The sequence below is a fragment of the Helianthus annuus genome, chromosome 16 (genome assembly GCF_002127325.2).
Source record: "Helianthus annuus cultivar XRQ/B chromosome 16, HanXRQr2.0-SUNRISE, whole genome shotgun sequence".
In the NCBI taxonomy this organism is placed as follows: domain Eukaryota; kingdom Viridiplantae; phylum Streptophyta; class Magnoliopsida; order Asterales; family Asteraceae; genus Helianthus; species Helianthus annuus.
Window position 1 is genome coordinate 43988630 of NC_035448.2, and position 25515 is coordinate 44014144.

The 25515-nt window shown below is 38.2% G+C and overlaps 1 long non-coding RNA gene across 1 annotated transcript; it reads right to left on the reverse strand.

Annotated features, from left to right (window-relative positions):
* Nucleotides 1–24562: 24562 nt before the first annotated feature.
* On the reverse strand, nucleotides 24563–25147 carry LOC110880967. Its single transcript, XR_002559531.2, has 3 exons — nucleotides 25121–25147; nucleotides 24986–25040; nucleotides 24563–24909 (listed from the first exon to the last, which is right to left on the reverse strand). It is a non-coding gene; the product is annotated as an uncharacterized LOC110880967 (long non-coding RNA).
* Nucleotides 25148–25515: the final 368 nt, after the last annotated feature.

A 25515-nucleotide genomic window follows, 5' to 3' on the forward strand; every position in this document is an offset into this window, starting at 1 on the left:
ACACTTAGATATCTGTCGACTTCGTCTTGTATTGAGTTTTGTACTAGATATGTTAGATCAGGGCACGTTGTACGAGAAAATAGGAGGTTTAGGAGTTATTTAGTGTGATTCCGCTTGAAAATGTCATGATAAGTTTCAAGCGAAATCAAGAGAGGAGATTTCGCTTGAGTGAGCAATTGAGGAGATTTCACTTGAATGGTGATTTCGCTTGAGCTTGTTCAAGCGGAATCAGAACTCTGTAAATAGGTCATAGGTAGTTCGAGCGAAATCAGTTAGAACAGTTCTTGATTTTCATACCGAGGTGCTGCCAGTGTTATTTCTGCATGTAATCGTTGTTAAATCAATCAGAAGAGGGTTTAAAGTGAATTCCAAGCTGTGTCTAAGTCTGTTTCATAGTTTCCGCCTCTGAAACAGATCAAAACTTCTCTGAACGACTCGTTCGGGTCAACGCACGATCCTGTGGGATCGAATTCTGACCCGAACGAGTCTATCAGAGGAGTTTTGATCAGATACAGGTGTGGAAAACAAGTACCTGACGTAGAAACAGCTAGATCTTCACTTAAATCAGACTTTTGATTGATATAACAGCGTTACATCCAAATCTCACACCGGCAGCACCTCAGTATGGAAAGCAAGAACGTTACAAATGATTTCGCTCAAGAACCTCTCATGTCCATATAAGCGGAACTACTCATGTCCATATAAGCGGAACTACCCATGTCCATATAAGCGAAACTAGTAGTTTCCCACATACGAACATAGTAGTTTCCCACATACGAACATAGTAGTTTCCCACATACGAACATAGTAGTTTCCCACATACGAACATAGTGGTTTCCCACATACGGACATGTCGGGAAATCTCGTACAATGTGCCCTAATCTAACATTCTAAGACTAAGACTCGATACAAGACGAAGTCGACAGATGTATGCACTAGCAGATCCTACAACTGGTATCAGAGCTCAGGAGGAGGAGTTTTGCAGATTTCAGCTTGATATCATTGTGTTTTCTTAATTCTACACCTTATTTCTTCAATTGAACAAGATTTAACGGATGAAATGGCCTGAATTTTCACAACTTGTGTAAAATTGAGTTTTAACAAAGCCTTGAAAGAATCAGACTAATTCGGATTAAAAATGGCAGAAATGGACCTAAATAGTGATTCCACTTGAACGAACATCGATTATTCTGCTCGAGTGTGTATTATTTCGCTTGAGTTTTACAAGCGAAACCAGAGATTCCTCTTCAACAGTGCCTAATTCTGCTTCAAGTTTGTTATTTCGCTTGAAAAGGTTCAAGCGAAATCAGTGATTTCGTTTGAATCAGATTCCGCTTGAAGGTTGCTGGTGATTCCGCTCCAACTTGTTATCTTGCTTGAAATTGTTGTTTGAAGATTATGCTTGAAAGGGTATTTTGGTATTCCGCTTGAACTTGAATTGGGTTATTTCGTTTGAACTTGATTTCATCATGAGTGAAGAATTCTACATCGCATTTGCCACATCCCCGACTACTCCGGCTTCCTTTGCTCAAAACATGAATCTAGAAAACGAAACCGGAACTTTACAAAAACCCCCGAATCTAATGAGCATTGAGGAGTATTACGGATGGAAAGATAGGTATGACAATTGGGTTCAAGCAAACCATCTAAGATCATGGGAGTGTATCTTGAAGAAATATGTTCTACCACGAAGAGATTTGCAAGTTGAAAAAGAAATCTCGGAATTCAGTGATAAAGAACGTGACATATACAAAGCTGAAAAGATGATGATCAGTTTACTTCAGCAAGCCATTAAAGAAGACATCTTTATATTGCTTCAACATGACAAAACTTCAAAATCTATTTGGGATGCTCTTAGAATCAAATTTGAGGGAAGTGAGAAAATGATTAATAGCAAAAAGGCACTACTTAAAAAGGAATTTGATCTTTTCAGTAGTCTGCTCGGGGAAGATACAAAGAAGTTAATTGAACGATATTGCCCCTTAGTGCGATCTATGTCTATGTTAAGCATAACCAAATATCGAGAGGAATGGGTCAACAAGTTAGCTGACGCTTTACCTCAAAAGGAGTGGGGAACTTATTTGATGATCTTAAAGAATACTAGTGAATATGATGGTTTGACAATTTATCAGTTCATCGAGAAGATTGAGGGTCAAGATCTGGAACAGCAAAAGATTGCAAGGATGAACAATCCAAGTGGTCAACAAGACGTGAAAATGTATTACAAAGGCAGTGTTCCAAAAGTTGGAAGAAGCCCAAAGATTCAAACTGCATTTAGTATTGAAAATTCATCTGAAAATGTTGATCAAGGTTCAAACAAAAGCAGTGGTTTCTCTTCATATCCAAGTGTGAATCCAAAGGTTTCAACAACAAGTTTCCATTCTCAAAGTACTAAAAGTGGTGGATGTGTGATACAGTGAAACATTGCGTTGAATCTTCCAGAAGGTTAAAGCTTTAGAGAAGAAATTGCAAAAGATCACATGGCGCTACTTGAAACGGTGCTACAATCCTATGAAGGTTTAGTTGCAGGGAGGATCCGGAATCCTATGCTGACAAAAGAGGATTACGATCAGATAGACGCTGAAGAGATGGAGCTCATGGACATTAAATGGTGTCTAGCTAGTGTCCTAAGAAGAGCAGAGAAGTTTAAATTGATAACTGGAAGAAATGATTTTCTTGATGCACATGTTTCTACTTTAGGTTTTGATAAATCTAAAGTTACTTGTTTTCGATGCAGGGAGAAATGTCATTTCAAAAGGGAATGCAAGAATAGGGAGGCAAGTGAAGCAAAGAATCCGTTTGGAAAAGATGACTACTACCGGAAAGCCATATATCAACAAGTTGGTCAACAACAACAACAAGAACCACAAGTGGCTCATGGTAGAAAAGTGATAGAGGATTCGAAGAGAGCATGTTTAGTGAATCAAGAAGATTTTAACCGGAACAAATACATTTCATCTGACAGCAAAGCATGCTTAATCAATCAAGATGATGAAAGATTACCAGAAGGTTTTAGCTGGGATATGTTTGTGGATGAGAAAGGAGAGTTTAAAGATTTCATTGCTAAGATCGTGAAAGAACCAGATATGTTTAATGAGTGGATGAAATCTATTGGTGTTAGTGTGAAGAATGAAGAAGAAAAGTCTGTTTCATCAGACGAAAACTCACAGAGTTCAGATGAAAGTTTACAAAGTGATGAAAGTTCAGAAAAAGAAATTGTTTTTGATCAAACACCATCTGATTCTGGATTTTCAGATGATAGTTCTGACAAGTCAATAGAATTTGATCGATCACCAACTGATGACAGCAGTGATGATGAGGAAGAAAAACATATTAATGTTGCAAAATCTCATCTCTCTCCTGAATGTTTTCATTTTTATTTTGCAGATCGCTTGGAGAAGCTGAAGGAGAGACGAGTAGCAAAAGAAGAAAAGCAAATAAAGCCTGAAAGTGCTCTTCAAAAAGAAGAAGTTAAAATTGTCAATGAAGAGATTGTTGAAATTGAAAAGGTGATTGAAATTGAGAAAATCGTTGAAGTTGAAAAGATTGTGGAAGTCATCAAACCATGCAAAAAGTGTCTAGAATCTTGCAAAGAGTGTGCAGCAAAAGACGAGAAGCTGGCTGAGTTTGAGAAGATGAAGGAACAATTACTGTTCAATCTCAACTATGTGAAGGAATCATACGATGTTTTGAACAGAACAGTAACTGGTCTTCAAAAGATAAATTCTGAAAGAGAAAATGCTTTGACAATGATGAACGCTACAATGATGACGAAGCAAAAAGCTATCAATTTCTACATGAAGGAAAGTGCAAAGTGGAAGCAAGAGCTGGAGACCGAGAAAATTGAGAATGAGAGGATCAGACGATTATTACAGAGTTATTCTAGTTCTGATTATCTTATTGATCGAATTTATCCAACTGTTGCAGGTTTTGAAGCTTTTCAGGATGATAAGCCAAAGAATAAGAATACTGGTAAGAAACCAACTGTTAGTTATAACAAGTGCCCGCCTCTGATCTGGGAAGGTTATTCTCCCAGAAAACCAAATGAGGAGTAAGTTGAAAAGGCAGTAAATATAAAGTTAAAAACCGATACAACTGATGAATTCCCAGAAAACATTGACGTCACTTTCACATCGTCCGACACTGATCATGAGTCTGAGTTAATAAAAAAGGTGGTCGATCAGGTGTTGGATACAGATGAAGAGTCTAAGTCAAAGTCTAAGTCTGGAGGTTCAAGTTCGTCAGTCAACAGTCTAAAGACATCGGTTAAACAGGTTTACAGTAAAGAGTTTTTGTTTTCAAAATCGAATTTGAATGATGAAACATTTGAAGTAGCATATACTTTAAATGATTCTGACAACTTATATTCTGACAAAGAATTTCCAATAAGAAGTGTTAGATTTGAAATGATCAAAAAGGTTTTCAAAATGACAGAAATTAATATTTCTGAAATAAAAGATTTAAATCTTACTGGAAAACCTAAAAAATACACTTCAAGTGTTCAACAAAGGATAAACAAGAAAAAAGGATACAATTCTGGTTCTGGTTTTCAAAAGAAACCAAACCATAATGGTAATTTCAAAAAGAAAGTTCTAGGCTTTATTCCATCAGAAAATGATAAAAATGATAAAATTTCTAAAACAAATACAAAATTTGTTTCAGGAGGAAGTGCTAAGGAAGAACAGAAAAAACCTTTCTGGAGACAATCAAACCCGGAGTTTGTTGCTGAAAGGAAAGGAACTGGAGTTTTTCACAGAAAGGATACTCGAACCTGTTTTAAATGCAATGAAGCTGGTCACATTGCATGGAATTGTCCGACGAATACTATGACAAAACAGGGAGTTTCTGAAAAACTTAAAGGAAAAATTGTTGAGAAAGATGAACAACCAACTGAAAAATTTAAGATTTTTGAAAATTCCACTTATGAAGTTGGTGAGTGTTCAAAGAAAAATTTTTACAAAAAGAAAGCGAAGGACAACCAAATGTGGGTTGTTAAGAACGTTTCGGAGAAAGTAGGCGATGAAACTGATTCCACAAAATCAGTGGAGCCACAGGTTGAGGTCAAAGAAGAAAATTTAGTGTCTTCAATGAATGATGTTAGTTTTCCATCATTGAAGTCTGACAGTTTTAAACAGAAAGTTGGTAAGGTTGAGATCTCGGATCAATTTTATTCTCAGAAGAATGAGTTTGAGGTTGAGAAAGCATTCAATGGGAATGTTAAGAAAATTTTTGGGAAAATGATTGAGGGAAAGGCCAAAGGGGTTAAAGATTTTTTTGCAACAAAGAAGGCAACTTATAACCCTACTGAACAAGAGCTAAAAACACCCAAGGTTGGTCAGACTTGGTTGGAAATTCTTTTCCCTTGAAAAATCTGACATGTCGGAGATCCCAAATTTGTAATCGGGGATCAGGAATCGGCATCATCATTTTTAGAAATTGTGTTTTTGTGAAAGTTTTTAAAATTGTTGTAAATTTTTACAGATGATGGACTATGCCGGAGATCCGAAGTTTGTAATCGGGATCAGGAATCGACATCATTATTTTTAGAAATTGTGTTTTTGTGAAAGTTTTTAAAATTGTTGTAAATTTTTACAGATGATGGACTATGCCGGAGCTTCCAGGTTGGTAAGTGTGAAACAGGAATCGACATTCTTGTTGGTAAAATGAATTTGTGTAGATGTGTTATTCCTACAAATGGTCCGGAAAGTGACTTTATCCTACAACTGGTACAGGTTTGGTTTTACAGAATGATTAGTCAAGGTCATTAACTTGAACTTGATGTAATCTTCATTACAAGTAGTTGAAATGCAAGATGATGAACCCCTAACTTACAACTGGTAATATCAACATAACCTATTTTCCGGAAAAATCATTTTGATTAAAACAAACTTAAATGTTTTGAAATCAAATTGAGATAATAGTTTGTTGAAAGGGGGAGTTCTGATTGTTTATGCCTTAGTGGATGGAGAATTGGAGCAATTCGGTGTCAGTTGTCAAATTTCTTGTACAGTTTGTTTTCAAATTTCCTTTAAATGTGTTTGCATTTTAGGGGGAATAGAAATTTCAGAAAATCCAAAAACACTAGAAAAATTGAAAAAGACAAAAACATGATAAAATGGAAAAGAGTTTTGTTGTAAAAAGAGGAAATGATAGTACATCAGTGGACTGTCACAACATGCTAAAGAAATGGAAAGTAAAAATGTGATAAGCAATCTCACTGCGGATGTGCCAGTAGCTTTTTGCACATTTAGTAGATTGTGACGAGATATAAACCTAAATTTCAAACTTGCTTATATCGTGGGTAACATTTCTTGAATATATGGGTAACCCCCGAAATCTTGTTGAAAGGTCCCTCTTTCTGAGATACTAGGTCTTTATACTCAGTGATATCTGGGGTATTATCCAGGGACTTCTGCTGAATGGGAATTCTGACCTAGTCTCTGTATAATACTTTCTGCAAAAGCTTGAAATATAGCATCACCCTCAGTACAAAAAATGATGAAACATTGAAAAATGCTAATCATGTGCTGTTGAAGAAAAGATCCTCTAAAGGGGACACACCAAAAGTCGAGTCGTCATCTCTCTGCTGAACGGAAGTTTTGACATGAGCTCTCACGGTTTCGCACCTAACCCCTTTACAGATATCATCTGTGGTATACTCACCTGTAAGACTGAATATTGGGATCTGGATACGGGAGTATATTCAAGTGGTGGGACACGCGAATAAGTTTATGTGCTTAAGGCATTAATATCGTATCTCAAAACAGTTGAAATTTGTGTGAAAATTTATGTGGACCAATATACTAACAATCTAAGAGAATTATTTAGAACTGAAAATGAAATGAAGCTTAACGGTGTTGGTGATTTGTCTCATAAACTGATATGACCCTCTTACACAAACTCACAAAAGAGTTAATTACTGTTTTCGTCCATGTGGCTTGTCAAAAATCACTATTTCAGTCCATCAGTTTAAAAATTGCGATTTCAGTCCCTGTGGTTTCACTTTCGTAGCCATTCCAGTCCACCTCGTAACCATTTTAGTCCATGTACTTAACAGAATAATGGATTGAAATGGTTACGAAAGTGACACAACAGGGTCTGAAATGGTTACGAAAGTGAAACCACAGGGATTGAAATCGCAATTTTTAAACTAATAGACTGAAATAGCAATTTTTAACAAACAACAGGGACGAAAACAGTAATTAACTCCTCACAAAAATAGTGTCTGTAAATATTTCTTTACTGCATTTCTTTGAATTCAAAAATTAAAAAAAAAAATTAGTATGTTTTAGCATAAATTTTTGAAAAATCCACAAAGATTTTCGACAACTGATGTTGGAGAGCTGATTTTCAAAATTCCAAATGCTAAACATGATGAGCATGTGGTGAGGGGGAGTCTGCTGAATATTAAAATGTTTGAATATCTTTCTGCATGTGGTCACAGAAATTCTAGTCGTGTCTGAAAAGGAAAGTCTGACTTGGTGCATACATCTTAATTTCAAACTAATTAAATTTTATGAATCTTATATTTGTGGAAGAGTATGTGCAGGATTGAGTAAGAGTTAGGTTATTCGATACCTGAGTTGGATGAGAGCCAAGTCACGATTTTGGAACAACATCAAAGGAAGCATGTGATTTGAGAAGAGCCAGGTTTCAAATACCTGAGGACATTGTGGATAAAGTATGAGCCAGATTTCGATTCTGAGCAAAGATTGAGCCAGGCAACGATCTTGAACCTGTGAAAGTCAGATTATGATCCTGAAGCAGATAATGCTGATGAACTTAAGGATTGCCAGCACATTGTTAGGGGGAGTCTGTTGATGCTGATAGAAAGAGTAAAGCCCAAAGACTGATTAAGACCGAAGATGCGAAGACTCGACACTTAAGACTCGTCAACATCTGAGGGGGAGTCTGTTAGTGCATACATCTGTCGACTTCGTCTTGTATCGAGTTTTGTACTAGATATGTTAGGTCAGGGCACGTTGTACGAGAAAATAGGAGGTTTAGGAGTTATTTAGAGTGATTCCGCTTGAAACTGTCATGATAAGTTTCAAGCGAAATCAAGAGAGGTTATTTTGCTTGAGTGAGCAATCGAGGAGATTTCGCTTGAATGGTGATTCCGCTTGAGCATGTTCAAGCGGAATCAGAACTCTATAAATGGGTTATAGGTAGTTCGAGCGAAATCAGTTAGAAGAGTTCTTGATTTTCATACCGAGGTGCTGCCGGTGTGATTTCTACATGTAATCGTTGTTAAATCAATCAGAAGAGTGTTTAAAGTGAATTCCAAGATGTGTCTAAGTCTGTTTCTTAGTTTCCGCCTGTATGAGCCAGATTTCGATTCTGAACAAAGTTTGAGCCAGGCAACGATCTTGAACCTGTGAAAGTCAGATTATGATCCTGAAGTAGATGATGCTGATGAACTTAAGGATTGCCAGCACATTGTTAGGGGGAGTCTGTTGATGCTGATAGAAAGAGTAAAGCCCAAAGACTGATTAAGATTGAAGATGCGAAGACTCGATACTTAAGACTCGTCAACATCTGAGGGGGAGTCTGTTAGTGCATACATCTGTCGACTTCGTCTTGTATCGAGTTTTGTACTAGATATGTTAGATCAGGGCACGTTGTATGAGAAAATAGGAGGTTTATGAGTTATTTAATATGATTCCGCTTGAAACTGTCATGATAAGTTTCAAGCGAAATCAAGAGAGGTTATTTCGCGTGAGTGAGAAATCGAGGAGATTTCGCTTGAATGATGATTCCGCTTGAGCATGTTAAAGCAGAATCATAACTCTATAAATAGGTCATAGGTAGTTCGAGCGAAATCAGTTAGAACAGTTCTTGATTTTCATACCGAGGTGCTGCCGGTGTGATTTCTGCATGTAATCGTTGTTAAATCAATCAGAAGAGTGTTTAAAGTGAATTCCATGCTGTGTCTAAGTCTGTTTCTTAGTTTCCGCCTGTATGATCCAGATTTCAATTCTGAACAAAGTTTGAGCCAGGTAACGATCTTGAACCTGTGAAAGTCAGATTATGATCCTGAAGCAGATGATGCTGATGAACTTAAGGATTGCCAGCACATTATTAAGGGGAGTCTGTTGATGCTGATAGAAAGAGTAAAGCCCAAAGACTGATTAAGATTGAAGATGCGAAGACTCGACACTTAAGACTCGTCAACATCTGAGGGGGAGTCTGTTAGTGCATACATCTGTCGACTTCGTCTTGTATCGAGTTTTGTACAAGATATGTTAGATCAGGGCACGTTGTTCGAGAAAATAGGAGGTTTAGGAGTTATTTAACGTGATTCCGCTTGAAACTGTCATGATAAGTTTCAAGCGAAATCAAGATAGGTTATTTCGCTTGAGTGAGCAATCGAGGAGATTTCGCTTGAATGGTGATTCCGCTTGAGCATGTTCAAGCGGAATCAGAACTCTATAAATAGGCCATAGGTAGTTCGAGCGAAATCAGTTAGAACAGTTGTTAAATCAATCAGAAGAGTGTTTAAAGTGAATTCCAAGCTGTGTCTAAGTCTGTTTCTTAGTTTCCGCCTGTATGATCCAGATTTCGATTCTGAACAAAGTTTGAGCCAGGCAACGATCTTGAACCTGTGAAAGTCAGATTATGATCCTGAAGCAGATGATGCTGATGAACTTAAGGATTGCCAGCACATTGTTAGGGGGAGTCTGTTGATGCTGATAGAAAGAGTAAAGCCCAAAGACTGATTAAGAATGAAGATGCGAAGACTCGACACTTAAGACTCGTCAACATCTGAGGGGGAGTCTGTTAGTGCATACATCTGTCGACTTCGTCTTGTATCGAGTTTTGTACTAGATACGTTAGATCAGGGCACGTTGTACGAGAAAATAGGAGGTTTAGGAGTTATTTAGTGTGATTCCGCTTGAAACTGTCATGATAAGTTTCAAGCGAAATCAAGAGAGGTTATTTCGCTTGAGTGAGCAATCGAGGAGATTTCACTTGAATGGTGATTCCGCTTGAGCATGTTCAAGCGGAATCTGAACTCTATAAATAGGTCATAGGTAGTTTGAGCGAAATCAGTTAGAACAGTTCTTGATTTTCATACCGAGGTGCTGCCGGTGTGATTTCTGCATGTAATCGTTGTTAAATCAATCAGAAGAGTGTTTAAAGTGAATTCCAAGCTGTGTCTAAGTCTGTTTCTTAGTTTCCGCCTGTATGATCCAAATTTCGATTCTGAACAAAGTTTGAGCCAGGAAACGATCTTGAACCTGTGAAAGTCAGATTATGATCCTGAAGCAGATGATGCTGATGAACTTAAGGATTGCCAGCACATTGTTAAGGGGAGTCTATTGATGCTGATAGAAAGAGTAAAGCCCAAAGACTGATTAAGACTGAAGATGCGAAGACTCGACACTTAAGGCTGGTCAACATCTGAGGGGGAGTCTGTTAGTGCATACATCTGTCGACTTTGTCTTGTATCGTGTTTTGTACTAGATATGTTAGATCAGGGCACATTATACGTGAAAATAGGAGGTTTAGGAGTTTTTTAGTGTGATTCCACTTGAATCTGTCATGATAAGTTTCAAGCGAAATCAAGAGAGGTTATTTCGCTTTAGTGAGCAATCGAGGAGATTTCGCTTGAATGGTGATTCCGCTTGAGCATGTTCAAGCGGAATCAGAACTCTATAAATGGGTCATAGGTAGTTCGAGCGAAATCAGTTAGAAAAGTTCTTGATTTTCATACCGAGGTGCTTCCGGTGTGATTTCTGCATGTAATCGTTGTTAAATCAATCAGAAGAGTGTTTAAAGTGAATTCCAAGCTGTGTCTAAGTCTGTTTCTTAGTTTCCGCCTATATGATCTAGATTTCGATTCTGAACAAAGTTTGAGCCAGGCAACGATCTTGAACGTGTGAAAGTCAGATTATGATCCTGAAGCAGATGATGCTGATGAACTTAAGGAATGCCAACACATTGTTAGGGGGAGTCTGTTGATGCTGATAGAAAGAGTAAAGCCCAAAGACTGATTAAGACTGAAGATGCGAAGACTCGACCCTTAAGACTCGTCAACATCTGAGGGGGAGTCTGTTAGTGCATACATCTGTCGACTTCGTCTTGTATCGAGTTTTTAACTAGATATGTTAGATCAGGGCACGTTGTACGAGAAAATAGGAGGTTTAGGAGTTATTTAGTGTTATTCCGCCTGAAACTGTCATGATAAGTTTCAAGCGAAATCAAGAGAGGTTATTTCTCTTGAGTGAGCAATCGAGGAGATTTCGCTTGAATGGTGATTCCGCTTGAGCATGTTCAAGCGGAATCGGAACTCTATAAATAGGTCATAGGTAGTTCGAGCGAAATCCGTTAGAACAGTTCTTGATTTTTGTAACATTTGTGCTTGAAATCATTATGAACATATCAGTTATCAATAAAACAATGTTATTTGATCCCAATGTTTGTTTGGTTATGTTTTACATTTTTCATGTTTTGACTTTTGTTCAATTTTAAACTCCTCATCGCTTTCTGGAGAATTATACGCAAACTGGTGCGTAAACGTACTCAGTTTAATGCGACAAATACTCCGGAACATCAACATATACCTAACATACCTTAAATAACCTTTACATAACTTAGAAATAAGTTTTGAAGGCTTTGGTATGGCAAAAACAAGTTTATTCGCCTACAGGGACTAAATTTGACAAACTACAAAAGCATGCCAATTTGAACTGTAACAGACATTCCGGAACATAACCATAAGTTAAACACACCTTAAATATCCTTTATATAGTTTAGAAATAGGCTTTGTGGGGTTCGATGTGCTAAAATAAACTTTTGGGTCATTCAGGGACTAAAAGTGTAAAAAAGTGCACAAGTTTGCACTTTCGCACATAACTTACGTTCTGAATACATCCGGACATCCAAAAATTTATGTAAGCATTATAATATTATGCCTTAGTGTTTCGCATGAGAAAAATCCATTCGTGACGCATTTTGGATCGTTTTTCGCGCTTATGCGCATTCCGTCGTAATTAACCGAACATTGCGATCGTACGACCAAACGAACTGACATCCGGCATATTTTTGAGCATGTTTCATGTCCACAATGTTTAAGCATCATCTTAGGGCCTTAAAGACGGCTTAACGGGCCTTAAACATGACGGAAATGGCCTTAAACCACAACAGGGACCTAAACTGTCATTTTTGAAAGTTGTTTACTGATCAGGACACCCAGGCGGCCCGCGTAAGCCCAGGGTGATCCTTTACGCGGCCCGCGACAGCCCTTCAGATCAGCAAAGGTCGTTTTTACTGCTGTTAACAGCCTTTCCACCCTCCAAAGGGCAATGCCTCTTGCAAATCTCTTGGGTTGGGGTCACATTACGATACCACAACATTGCGACACTTGTACGGACGAGATTCGAGCACGTAAATCGATAAACGATCCAAACGGTCTTGCATATCCTATAAATACCCCCCGCATTCTTGTTTAAAACCCACAAATCTGATCTAAAAGCTCTAAGTTGAGGCCATTCCTTCATACCTGAGCTCCTGGATTAAGATTAGCTTTCAGGGACCCTTCGTAAGTGTTCTTTCGTTCTTTTCTTTCGTTTTAGCGTTAAAGTCAAACATTGTTTGACTTTCTGCATTGACCAGTTTTTGGTCAATGCGAAGTTCGGTTGAACTTCATAACGTGAGCGTGATCACGATGGTTATAGTCCCTAGTGACTATACCTACTGATTACCTCGTTATCTAGGCTCAGTGACGAGTCGTAGTTTCGGCCAAAATGCGTATTCTTGCGTATTTTGTAACCAAACCACTCATAGGTATCAAAACCGTTTGTTTTGATTCCAAACCTGTTTTCTAAACTTAGTTAAGCATGTTTTAACATGCTTAGCTCGTCACTTTTAGTTTAATGCTTATATAGGGTCGTAAGGTAAGCGATCTAAACAATCGCTTATACTTTCGAACCCGACCCATTTGGTCGATCATTAGGATCCGACCAAACACATTAGGTGACCATAGTTGTATAGGGAATAACCTTTCGAGGTTATACCTTATGGTCACGACGTTTATTTAGTTGTATGATAGGTAGTTTATATGCCTTAGGTAAATTACCAAAATGCCCTTTGAACACCAAAATTCATTTTAAGCATATGTAACATAACTTTTGGTATCTAAACTGATTTGGCAACAATATTAGACATGTTAAGGAATATTTTACTTATCATAGAGCTAGTTAGGCGTTCCAAACGCGTTTTACGCGAACGACGCGTTAAAGTGGCATAAGCTACCTAAACGGGTCGTAATGGGTCGTAAGCGCTTAGGTTAGGTTTCATTTTTAGTATGTAGGCTTTGATAAACCATATTACACGAGTCTCCATACTCGTTTGGTTTACGAACCCTCATTCTATCCAATCCTCCGATTTAGGTCCGGTATACTAACATAGTTACCTATATTAGGTGTCGTTTGATATCCGTGATCTCTAGCATTTTTGGTTGTTATACAAGGACTTCTAAGCAATCTCAGGTGAGTACATATACCCCTCTTTTACCGTTTTCCAAACTACTTTGGGGTGAAACACATGTGCCTACTTGCTACTTTCATGCTTTTCATGCATTCATTATCATATGCTTGTTATGTTCATTAGTACATTATAGTACATGATTTCATTACATTCTATGCTATGTATGTCCATTGTGTGCATACTTAGTACATTGTTTTACTTTACATTTCTGCTATGTATGTTGACTGATACCATACTAGCACATTGATTTACACGACTTTTCTGCTTTGTATGTTAACTTAGCATACTTAGTACATTGTTTTCATATAACCTGTTTACATTTGCTATAACATTTGGTTTGCACAAACATGACTTATATACGTTCATTAACATTAGCTACGCCGCTCGGTAGTAAGTAGTGGTACCATAGGACTTGACAAATCCCATTCCTGACATCCCGGGTTTGTTTGGATGTAAGGAATGACTGAATCCGAAAACATTTCTTTTGAAAACCTTGACTTAGGGTTATCCGACTGTCTCAAGGCTTGAATGTATGCGTTAACTTACCACATAACTGTATGTATCAATGTAACATGCTTTTACTTTGCAAAACATAACTTTTTGATATACTCAAAATACTCTGTTTTGTACATTTTTCTACATTTGGTTATGTGACAATTTGTTACACATAACATGACCACATTTGGACTTTTTAACATTTGCCAAGGTTTATACAAGGACTTTTGACAATTGGTTTAAACATAGACATTATACATTGTTGGTTGGTTTGAGTGACTTAAGTAACGAGATGTGAGTAGTATAATACAAACATGGTAAATACGCCGCTGGTACTTTTTATATATAAGTGTTTGTATTATATTACATATCATAGCGTTACTTAAATTATTCCTTTTTTTGACTATAAATTTTACACAAGTAGCCCGTTTTCACAAGGCTTTGGTTTGCGTTACAGTTTATTTTGTACAACTCATTTTACTTGGTTATTCATTTAACCATGTATTATTCTTTTACACATATATATCATTTGGTTTATTTATCACTTTTAAATGATTTACAAAACAAAACAATTTACAAGGTTCATGACTGAATGTTATTAAACAGTTCTTAAATTTTAAGTCATGAATCCTATTTTGACAAAACCTATGTATCTCACAGGCATTTTTATGCTGACGTACCTATTTTCACATGTGTTTTCAGGAGCTTTTGCGTAGGACGATGATCATGACACTAGGGCGGACCTGTGCCTTAGAGACATAAAATGAAGATAGACTTAGTTTAACTATGTTTTGTACTCTTGGTTTTTATGTTTAAGACAATGTTACTCTATTGTTCATAAATAAAACGTAACTTTGTATGCCATGGTTGTGAAACAATTAATTCTGTTACAACACTCCCCGACGTTTCCGCAACGCTTGATTGTTCCGCGTGGTCGGGGTGTGACAGAAGAGTTGGTATCAGAGCCAATGGTTATAGGGAATTAGGTTATTAGTAATACTTTGACGTAGACTATAACTTTCTAGGACCCTAACACAAGTTATCTTGTGTTTAGATTTTAAAACATGCACTTCACCTATCCTTGGGTGATAACCACAACGAGAACATCGATTCCGAATCCACTTTGAAAATTAATCATCTGTTCTAGGATGACTGATTACTAGGTTTTGAACCCTCTGTTATAAGGTTTTGAACCCCTTAGAATTTTCAAAAATCTCGTCAAAGTTTTTGGGTTTTAATAGTGTGAACACGTGTAAACTGGAAGAGTGAATGCCTGTACCCTGGGTTTTCTGTCTAAGGCTAGAGTGTTCGTACAAATCCACATAATCGGACCAGTCACACTTACCTGGGAACTCTTGGGGTGAGTGTTCACTTATAGGCGAACATGTCTTCGCGATACATTATTTTTGACCCGTTTACTTTGATTAGACACTGTGTGTCGCTTGTTTGCTTTGCGATGCGTAACCACCATCTTTGCTTCTGTTGAAATTGTTTCATCTCATGCTCTTCATCCAATCATCTCACTCGTTTCCTTTCATGTTTTCCTCTTTCAGAATGCCTCCTCGACGCGACAATCAGATAGCAAATGCCGAACTGGCAGAAATCATTGCGCAGCAAATGGCTGCTGCTTTTCCAAACCTTATTGCTCAATGGAACCAAGCCAACAACAACAACAATGCTCCATGCAATTTCAAGAACTTTAACTCGGCTAAACCACTCAAGTTTAGTGGTTCTGAGGGAGCAACTGGGCTTCTTCAATGGTTCCAGAGCATTGAGAATACTTTCCGTCACGTGCAGTGTCCTGAAATTGCAAGGTCGAGTTTTCCTCAAGTGTGTTTCAGAAGAGGGCTCTTACATAGTGGAACGGGGTTATGAGGGACCGTGGTGCAGAAGTAGCTCTAGCATAGACTTGGGCTGAACTTAGGGCTCTTATGATGAGGGAGTTCTGTCCTCGTCATGAAGTGCGAGCATTGGAGACGGAGTTTGATGATTTGAAGCAAGATAGTGGTGAGCATCGGGCGTATATTGATAGGTTTGAGGAGTTGAGTCTGCTTTGCCCAACAATGATTACCCCACTTGACAAGGCTATCGAAAGATACATCGATGGTCTACCACACTCCGTCAGGCGATCGAGTTAGCAGCGACATTGACTGAGTCGCAAGTTCGAAAGGAAAAGCTGCACAAAAAGGGTGAAAAGGGTAAGAAACAGGCGTCTGACAAAGGGGATAGCAAGAAAGGTTAAAACAAGAAGGGAAAGGGTTCTAGTTCTCCAAGGGGGTCTAGGAAGCGAAAGGCTTCCCAAAACTATGCCGTTACTGCACAGGCTCAAGCTGCACCAAATCAGCCTGCACAACCACTAGCCAAAAAGCCTTATCTTGGCAATGCACCTTTGTGCAACAAGTGTAATAGCCATCACCCACCTCATCTTCAGTGTCGTCAATGCACCAACTGTGGAAGAACTGGCCATTTTGCTGCCACCTGCCGCATTCCTGCTAACCCGAATCAGGCAGTTCAGAACCAAGCCCAACAAATTGCTCAGCCTCTTGCTCAGCAACAAGGTCAAGCTGCACGACCTCATTTTCCTCCTGGTTCGTGCTACAATTGTGGAGATCTAACCCACTACAGAACCCGGTGCCCAAGGCTAGCCAACCAGAATCAGAATCAGGCTCGGGCTCGAGGTCGAGTCTTCAACATGAACGCACAAGAGGCACAAGCAGATGATAATGTGGTGAACGGTACGTTCTTTATTAATAATCAGCCAACATCTGTTCTTTTTGACTCGGGTGCCGATAAGAGTTTTGTGTCTTTATCTTTTGAGCCGTTTCTTCGCATGTCTAGAACGAAACTAGGTAAACCATTGACAGTAGAAGTGGCTAGTGGTGAACCCATTGTACTCGATTCTGTTCTCCGCAACTGCCAGTTGAACCTTAACAACCATCTTTTTCCTATTGACCTCACGCCTATGCAACTTGGAAGCTTCGACGTTATTGTGGGTATGGATTGGTTAGCCAAGCATCGCGCAGAGGTAGTTTGTTTTGAGAAGATCGTTCGTGTGCCGCTTTCGACAGGTGAGATCCTACAAATTCGTGGTGAGAAACCTACTGGTGGTCTCAAACTCATGTCTTGTTTTAAAGCTCGGAAGTATCTGCGAAAGAACTATGTGGCATTTTTGGCACATGTTGTAGCAGATAAGGGCAAAGGTAAGTCTATTCAAGATATTCCTGTTGTACGGGATTATTCGGAAGTATTTCCTGAAGAGTTACTTGGTCTACCCCCAGCACGCCAAGTCGAGTTCCGTATTGATCTCGTACCTGGTGTAAATCCCATTGCCAGAGCTCCATATCGTCTTGCACCGTCCAAGATGCAAGAGTTGTCTAAGCAGCTGCAGGAGCTCTCTGACAAAGGTTTTATCCGTCCTAGCTTTTCACCTTGGGGTGCTCCTGTTCTTTTTGTCAAAAAGAAGGATGGATCTTTCAGGATGTGTATCGATTATCGTGAGCTTAACAAGCTTACCATCAAGAATCGATATCCCCTACCTTGCATCGATGATCTCTTTGATCAATTGCAGGGCGCTTCTTATTTTTCAAAGATTGATCTGCGATCTGGATATCATCAACTTCGTGTGCATGAAGAAGATATTCCCTAGACAGCGTTCCACACTCGTTATGGGCATTATGAGTTCACATTCATGCCATTCGGTTTGACTAATGCTCCTACTGTTCTCATGGACTTGATGAATAGGGTCTGCAAGCCTTATTTGGATAAGTTCATCATCGTTTTCATTGATGACACTTTGATATATTCTAAGACGTGAGCTGATCATGAGCAACATCTTCGTCTTACTTTGGAACTCCTAAAGAGAGAGCAACTTTTCACCAAATTCTCCAAGTGTGAATTTTGGCTTAAAGAAGTTCAATTCCTAGGACATATTGTCAACGAACAAGGTATTCATGTAGATCCCTCCAAGATCAGTGCGATTAAGGATTGGGATACGCCTACTACTCCTACTGAAGTTCGTTCTTTTCTTGGTCTTGCGGGTTATTATCGCCGCTTCATTGAAAATTTCTCAAAGATTGCAGTTCCTCTAACTGCTCTAACTCGGAAGAACAAGCCATTTGATTGGGGATTCAAGCAAGAGGAAGCGTTTCTGATTTTGAAACAAAAACTTTGCGACGTGCCTGTTCTAACTTTGCCCGAGTACAATGATGATTTCGTCGTTTATTGTGATGCATCTAAATTAGGTCTTGGCTTCGTCCTGATGCAAAGAAACAAAGTCATAGCATACGCATCGAGGCAGTTGAAGATACATGAGAAGAACTACACCACTCATGATCTTGAGTTGGGTGCAGTTGTCTTCGCTCTTAAAATTTGGAGACACTATTTATACGGTACAAAATGTGTGGTTTTTACTGACCACAAAAGCCTTCAGCATATCTTCAATCAGAAAGAACTCAACATGAGGCAACGACGTTGGGTTGAGCTTCTAAACGACTATGACTGCGAAATTCGCTACCATCCTGGTAAGGCGAACTTCGTAGCCGATGCTTTGAGTCGCAAGGAACGTACTAAGCTTCATTGCGTTCGTGTTCAATCTGATATTCAAGCTCAATTCGATATCCAAACCTGCATTTCTCAGGCTCAACACACTTGTGTTTCACAAGGTTTGATGGATAAGGAATTTCCTTATCACATAACACCTGCTCTTGAACTGAAGGACAATGGATCGTATTACTTCATGGACCGTTTGTGGATCCCGAGCCAAGATAACCTCCGCACCTTGCTTATGGATGAAGCCCATAAATCTCGTTATTCGGTTCATCCTGGCTCAGATAAGATGTATAAGGATCTTCGTAGTCAGTATTGGTGGCCTGGTATGAAGAAAGACAATGCCTTATATGTATCAAAATGCCTTACTTGTCTTAAGGTTAAGGCTGAACATCAGCGGTCCTTCTGGTTTATTGGAGCAACCAGAGATGCCAGTTTGGAAATGGGAAAACATTACTATGGATCTCATTACTAAACTCCCGCGCACAAAGAAATGTCATGATGCCATCTGGGTAGTCGTTGATCGTCATACCAAGTCAGCGCATTTCTTACCAATCCGTGAGGATTTTTCGGCTGACAAACTTGCTAAAATCTATGTGGATGAAATTGTAGCTCGACATGGTGTTCCTTTGAACATCATTTCTGACAGAGATGCTCGTTTCACTTCTCATTTTTGGAGAACCATGCAACCTGCTATGGGGACCCAACTTAATCTGAGCATAGCTTATCATCCGCAAACGGATGGTCAGTCTGAAAGAACAATCCAGACTCTGGAGGATATGCTTAGAGCTTGTGTGCTCGATTTTGGTGGTAGTTGGGATTCACATCTTCCGTTGATTGAATTCTCCTACAACAACAGTTATCACTCCAGCATCAACATGGCTCCTTTCGAGGCTCTCTATGGTCGAAAATGTCGTTCGCCAGTCTGCTGGAATGAGATCGGCGAGGCTCAGCTTACTGGACCTGCCCTCATTTTAGAGACAACAGATAAAGTTAAGAAAGTTCGTGATAACCTTCAGACAGCTAGAAGCCGTCAAAAGAGTTACGCGGACCTTAAATGCAAGCCCTTGGATTTTCAAGTCGGTGATCGTGTATTACTTAAGGTCTCACCTTGGAAAGGTGTGATCAGATTTGGAAAGAAAGGAAAACTTGCACCTAGATACGTTGGACCATTCAAGATCGTCGAAAGAATCGGTAAGGTAGCCTACAGACTTGAGTTACCTCCTGAACTTGGAAATGTTCATCCAACCTTTCACGTGTCCAATCTCAAGAGGTGTTTAGCTGATGAGAACCTCCACATACCGCTTGACGAAATTCGTGTTGATAAAACACTGAAATTCGTTGAGAAACCGCTGGAAATCATGGAACGTGAAGTCAAGTGGCTTAAACGCAAGCGCATTCCTTTGGTTAAGGTTCGCTGGGAATCTAAACGTGGACCCGATTTTACTTGGGAACGCGAAGATCAAATGAAGGCAAAATATCCGCATCTTTTTCCACAAGTTTCCTCTAAATAAATTTCGGGACAAAATTTCCACAAGTAGGGGAGACTGTAACATTTGTGCTTGAAATCATTATGAACAGATCAGTTATCAATAAAACAATGTTATTTGATCCCAATTTTTGTTTGGTTATGTTTTACATTTTTCATGTTTTGACTTTTGTTCAATTTTAAACTCTTCATCGCTTTCTGGAGAATTATACGCAAACTGGTGCGTAAACGTAGTCAGTTTAATGCGACAAATACTCCGGAACATCAACATATACCTAACAAACCTTAAATAACCTTTACATAACTTAGAAATAAGTTTTGAAGTCTTTGGTATGGCAAAAACAAGTTTATTCGCCTACAGGGACTAAATTTGACAAACTGCGAAAGTATGCCTGTAACAGACATTCCGGAACATAACTATAAGTTAAACACACCTTAAATATCCTTTATATAGCTTAGAAATAGTCTTTGAGGGGTTCGGTGTGCTAAAATAAACTTTTGGGTCATTCAGGGACTAAAAGTGTCAAAAAGTGCACAAGTTTGCACTTTCGCGCATAACTTACGTTCTGAATACATCCGGACATCCAAAAATTTATGTAATCATTATAATATTATGCCTTAGTGTTTGGCATGAGAAAAATCCATTCGTCACGCATTTTGGATTGTTTTTCGCGCTTATGCGCATTCCGTCGTAATTAACCGAACATCGCGATCGTACGACCAAACGAACCGACATCCGGCATATTTTTCAGCATGTTTCATGTCCAAAATGTTTAAGCATCATTTTAGGGCCTTAAAGATGGCTTAACGGGCCTTAAACATCACGGAAATGGCCTTAAACCACAACAGGGACCTAAACTATCATTTTTGAAAGTTGTTTACTGATCAGGACACCCAGGCGGCCCGCGTAAGCCCAGGGTGATCCTTTACACGGCCCGCGGCAGCCCTTCAGATCAGCAAATGTCGTTTTTACTGCTGTAAACAACCTTTCCACCCTCCAAAGGGCAATGCCTCTAGCAAATCTCTGGTGTTGGGGTCACATTATGATACCACAACATTGCGACACTTGTACGGACGAGATTCGAGCACGTAAATCGATAAATGATCCTAACGGTCTTGCATATCCTATAAATACCCCCCCATTCTTGTTTAAAACCCACAAATCTGATCTAAAAGCTCTAAGTTGAGGCCATTGCTTCATACTTGAGCTCCTGGATCAAGATTAGCTTTCGGGGACCCTTCGTAAGTGTTCTTTCGTTCTTTTCTTTCATTTTAGCGTCAAAGTCAAACTTTGTTTGACTTTCTACATTGACCAGTTTATGGTCAATGCGAAGTTCGGTTGAACTTCATAACGTGAGCGTGATCACGATGGTTATAGTCCCTAGTGACTATACCTACTGATTACCACGTTATCTAGGCTCAGTGACAAGTCGTAGTTTCAGCCAAAATGCGCATTCTTGCGTATTTTGTAACCAAACTACTCATAGGTATCAAAACCGTTTGTTTTGATACCAAACCTGTTTTCTAAACTTAGTTAAGCATGTTTTAACATGCTTAGCTGGTCACTTTTAGTTTAGTGCTTATATAGGGTCGTAAGGTAAGCGATCTAAACAATCGCTTATACTTTCGAACCCGACCCATTTGGTCGATCATTATGATCCGACCAAACACATTAGGTGACCATAGTTGTATAGGGAATAACCTTTCGAGGTTACACCTTATGGCACGACGTTTATTTAGTTGTATGATAGGTAGTTTATATGCCTTATGTAAATTACCAAAATGCCCTTTGAACACCAAAATTCATTTTAAGCATATGTAACATAACTTTTGGTATCTAAACTGATTTGGCAACAATATTAGACATGTTAAGGCATATTTTACTTATCATAGGGCTAGTTAGGCGTTCCAAACGCGTTTTACGCGAACGACGCGTTAAAGTGGCATAAGCTACCTAAACGGGTCGTAATGGGTCGTAAGTACTTAGGTTAGGTTTCATTTTTAGTATGTAGGCTTTGATAAACCATATTACACGAGTCTCCATACTCGTTTGGTTTACGAACCCTCAATCTATCCAATCCTCCGACTTAGGTCCGGTATATTAACATAGTTACCTATATTAGGTGTCGTTTGATATCCGTGATCTCTAGCATTGTTTGGTTGTTATACAAGGACTTCTAAGAAATCTAGGTGAGTACATATACCCCTCTTTTACCGTTTTCCAAACTGTTTTGGGGTGAAACACATGTGCCTGCTTGCTACTTTCATGCTTTTCATGCTTTCATTATCATATGCTTGTTATGTTCATTAGTACATTATAGTACCTGATTTCATTACATTCTATGCTATGTATGTCCATTGTGTGCATACTTAGTACATTGTTTTACTTTACATTTCTGCTATGTATGTTGACCGATAGCATACTAGCACATTGATTTACACGACTTTTCTGCTTTGTATGTTAACTTAGCATACTTAGTACATTGTTTTCATATAACCTGTTTACATTTGCTATAACATTTGGTTTGCACAAACGGGACTTATATACGTTCATTAACATTAGCTACGCCGCTCGGTAGTAAGTAGTGGTACCATAGGACTTGACAAATCCCATTCCTGACATCCCGGGTTTGTTTGGATGTATGGAATGACTGAATCCGAAAACATTTCTTTTGATAACCTTGACTTAGGGTTATCCGACTGTCTCAAGGCTTGAATGTATGCGTTAACTTACCACATAAATGTATGTATCAATGTAACATGCTTTTACTTTGCAAAACATAACTTTTTGATATACTCAAAATACTCTGTTTTGTACATTTTTCTACATTTGGTTATGTGACAATACTTTACTTACAATACATAACATTTGTTACACATAACATGACCACATTTGGACTTTTTAACATTTGCCAAGGTTTATACAAGGACTTTTGACAATTGGTTTAAACATAGACATTATACATTGTTGGTTGGTTTGAGTGACTTAAGTAACGAGATGTGAGAAGTATAATACAAACATGGTAAATACGCCGCTGGTACTTTTTATATATAAGTGTTTGTATTATATTACATATCATAGCGTTACTTAAATTATTCCTTTTTTTGATTATACATTTTACACAAGTAGCCCGTTTTCACAAGGCTTTGGTTTGCATTACAGTTTATTTTGTACAACTCATTTTACTTGGTTATTAATTTAACCATGTATTATTCTTTTACACATACTAGTCGTTTACCCGCGCGATGCAGCGGGAAACATATCAATTAGGTTGGTAAGTTTAGGGCTATGTACCGGGCGGTTCGGTTTTGAGCCATAACCAAAACCAAATTCGCGATGCAAAGGAAAACACAACACTTGTTAGTAATTCTAAGGGTATGCATAAGAAGGTTTAATTCAGTTTGGCCATAACTAAAATCTAAATTTTCGGTTAAGATACTCTCAAAATCCAATATGTTACACTACAAAATAAAATTTTGAAAATTTCGGTAAAATTAACACTACAAAGAGAAAAGGGGACGCCTCTTTCCACAATGAAGTTTCGCCCATGATATTGTGTAGCTCTTCTATATAGGAAACGAACAAAATCTTGTACAAACGCATCTATGATTTTATGATATAAGATAAATTCTATACAAACACATCTATGAGTAATTTTATTACTTCTCATGTATGTCAAAATTTCGTTACCCATTTTTGGGAATTTCGGTACTGAATGGTACCGACCTCATCCATACCGTCTTCAACCCACTTCTGTCTTCAACCATTTTGATGGCCTAAAGCGAATTAAAAACTCGATGCCTCTTTTCAAAAAAAAAACACTATTTGAGAAAAACCCTCCTTTACCCGGGCTTGGGCCGACAAAATAAACTCAAAGGTTTGTTATTGGCGAAGTTAATTTAATTTTTTTTTGTATTTTTATATATTTTTTATATGTATAAAGATAAATTCAGCTCAACCCAAATATCAGTATAATTTTTTTATAAGTTGGAGACCCTATTGATTTGGAGGCCTAAAGCCCAAGCCTCAAAATACTTGGACTTGGGCTGTCCCTGGTTAGTTTTCTTATTCGTATGATGTTCTATAAATTTTATTATGTTTATTGTTTTCTTAGGTTTTTGAGTTAGTGGCACCAATTGATCTATCTATATGTCATAGACCTGGCAAACGGGTCGGGTAATGGGTCAAAATGAGTTCAGGTTAAAACAGGTCAATTATAAAAAAGGGTTGTTTTGATTCGAGTCGAAACAGGTCCAGGTCGGAACGAGTCGAGTCGGGTTTTACTTTACTTTAAAGTTATCCAACAAGTTACGAGTCAATAGCCAAACTTTTGTGGTTATTTGCGCATTTCAGCTTGAGAATCTTACTCGAGTCCAACAACAATATCACTAATCAAAGGCCGAAAATTTGCTTCATCCTGAAGACACATCGCAGTTATTGCAACCATATGGTGCACCATACGCATCGAAAATCGACCACACAATAGAGGGTCCACATACAACTTATAATCAAACTATACCATCTTCAGAGCAGCTACCATATAGCTAATATATCAGTTTATCTACTAATAACATCATACATATTCACTAAAGGATCTTTTACAAAAGAATTCAAACCAAGTAGTTCAAAAAACGCTCACTCAGGTCTGCACATTTTTACGTTGACGCCAATTTCCTTATAAGACTGAACCTTCTTAGTTACTTCACGAGACAGGCTTGAAATAGAATGAACCTTCTTGACTAACTTTATTTGGTAACGAATCATCTTCCTTTTTAACAGAAACGACAATATCATCCCCTTGCATTTTATCATCAATCTCGTTTGCATGGAGCATGTCCTCTGCGGTTCATCATGTTTAAACCGAGCAGATTGCCTTCTAGATACCGACCTGTAAAATATAATATTAAAAATAGAAAAAAACTAAAAATATATAATTAGATACAAAAGAACACGTGTGCACAAACCTTCCATTGTCACCCGCACCCTTCTCCTAAACCTTTTTAACCGTAGAGCATAAACCTACATCAAAAATTTCAAAATGATCAGATGCACAATCTGTTTATGCAACCGCAAACCATCACGACACTAATTAGACTGACATTTGGATTTCTGTCTTCCATAAGTGTTTGTATTATATTACATATCATAGCGTTACTTAAATTATTCCTTTTTTTGACTATACATTTTACACAAGTAGCCCGTTTTCACAAGGCTTTGGTTTGCATTACAGTTTATTTTGTACAACTCATTTTACTTGGTTATTCATTTAACCATGTATTATTCTTTTACACATATATATCATTTGGTTTATTTATCACTTTTAAATGATTTACAAAAAAAAACAATTTACAAGGTTCATGACTGAATGTTATTAAACAGTTCTTAAATTTTAAGTCATGAATTCTATTTTCACAAAACCTATATATCTCACAGGCATTTTTATGCTGACGTACCTATTTTCACATGTGTTTTCAGGAGCTTTTGCGTAGGACGA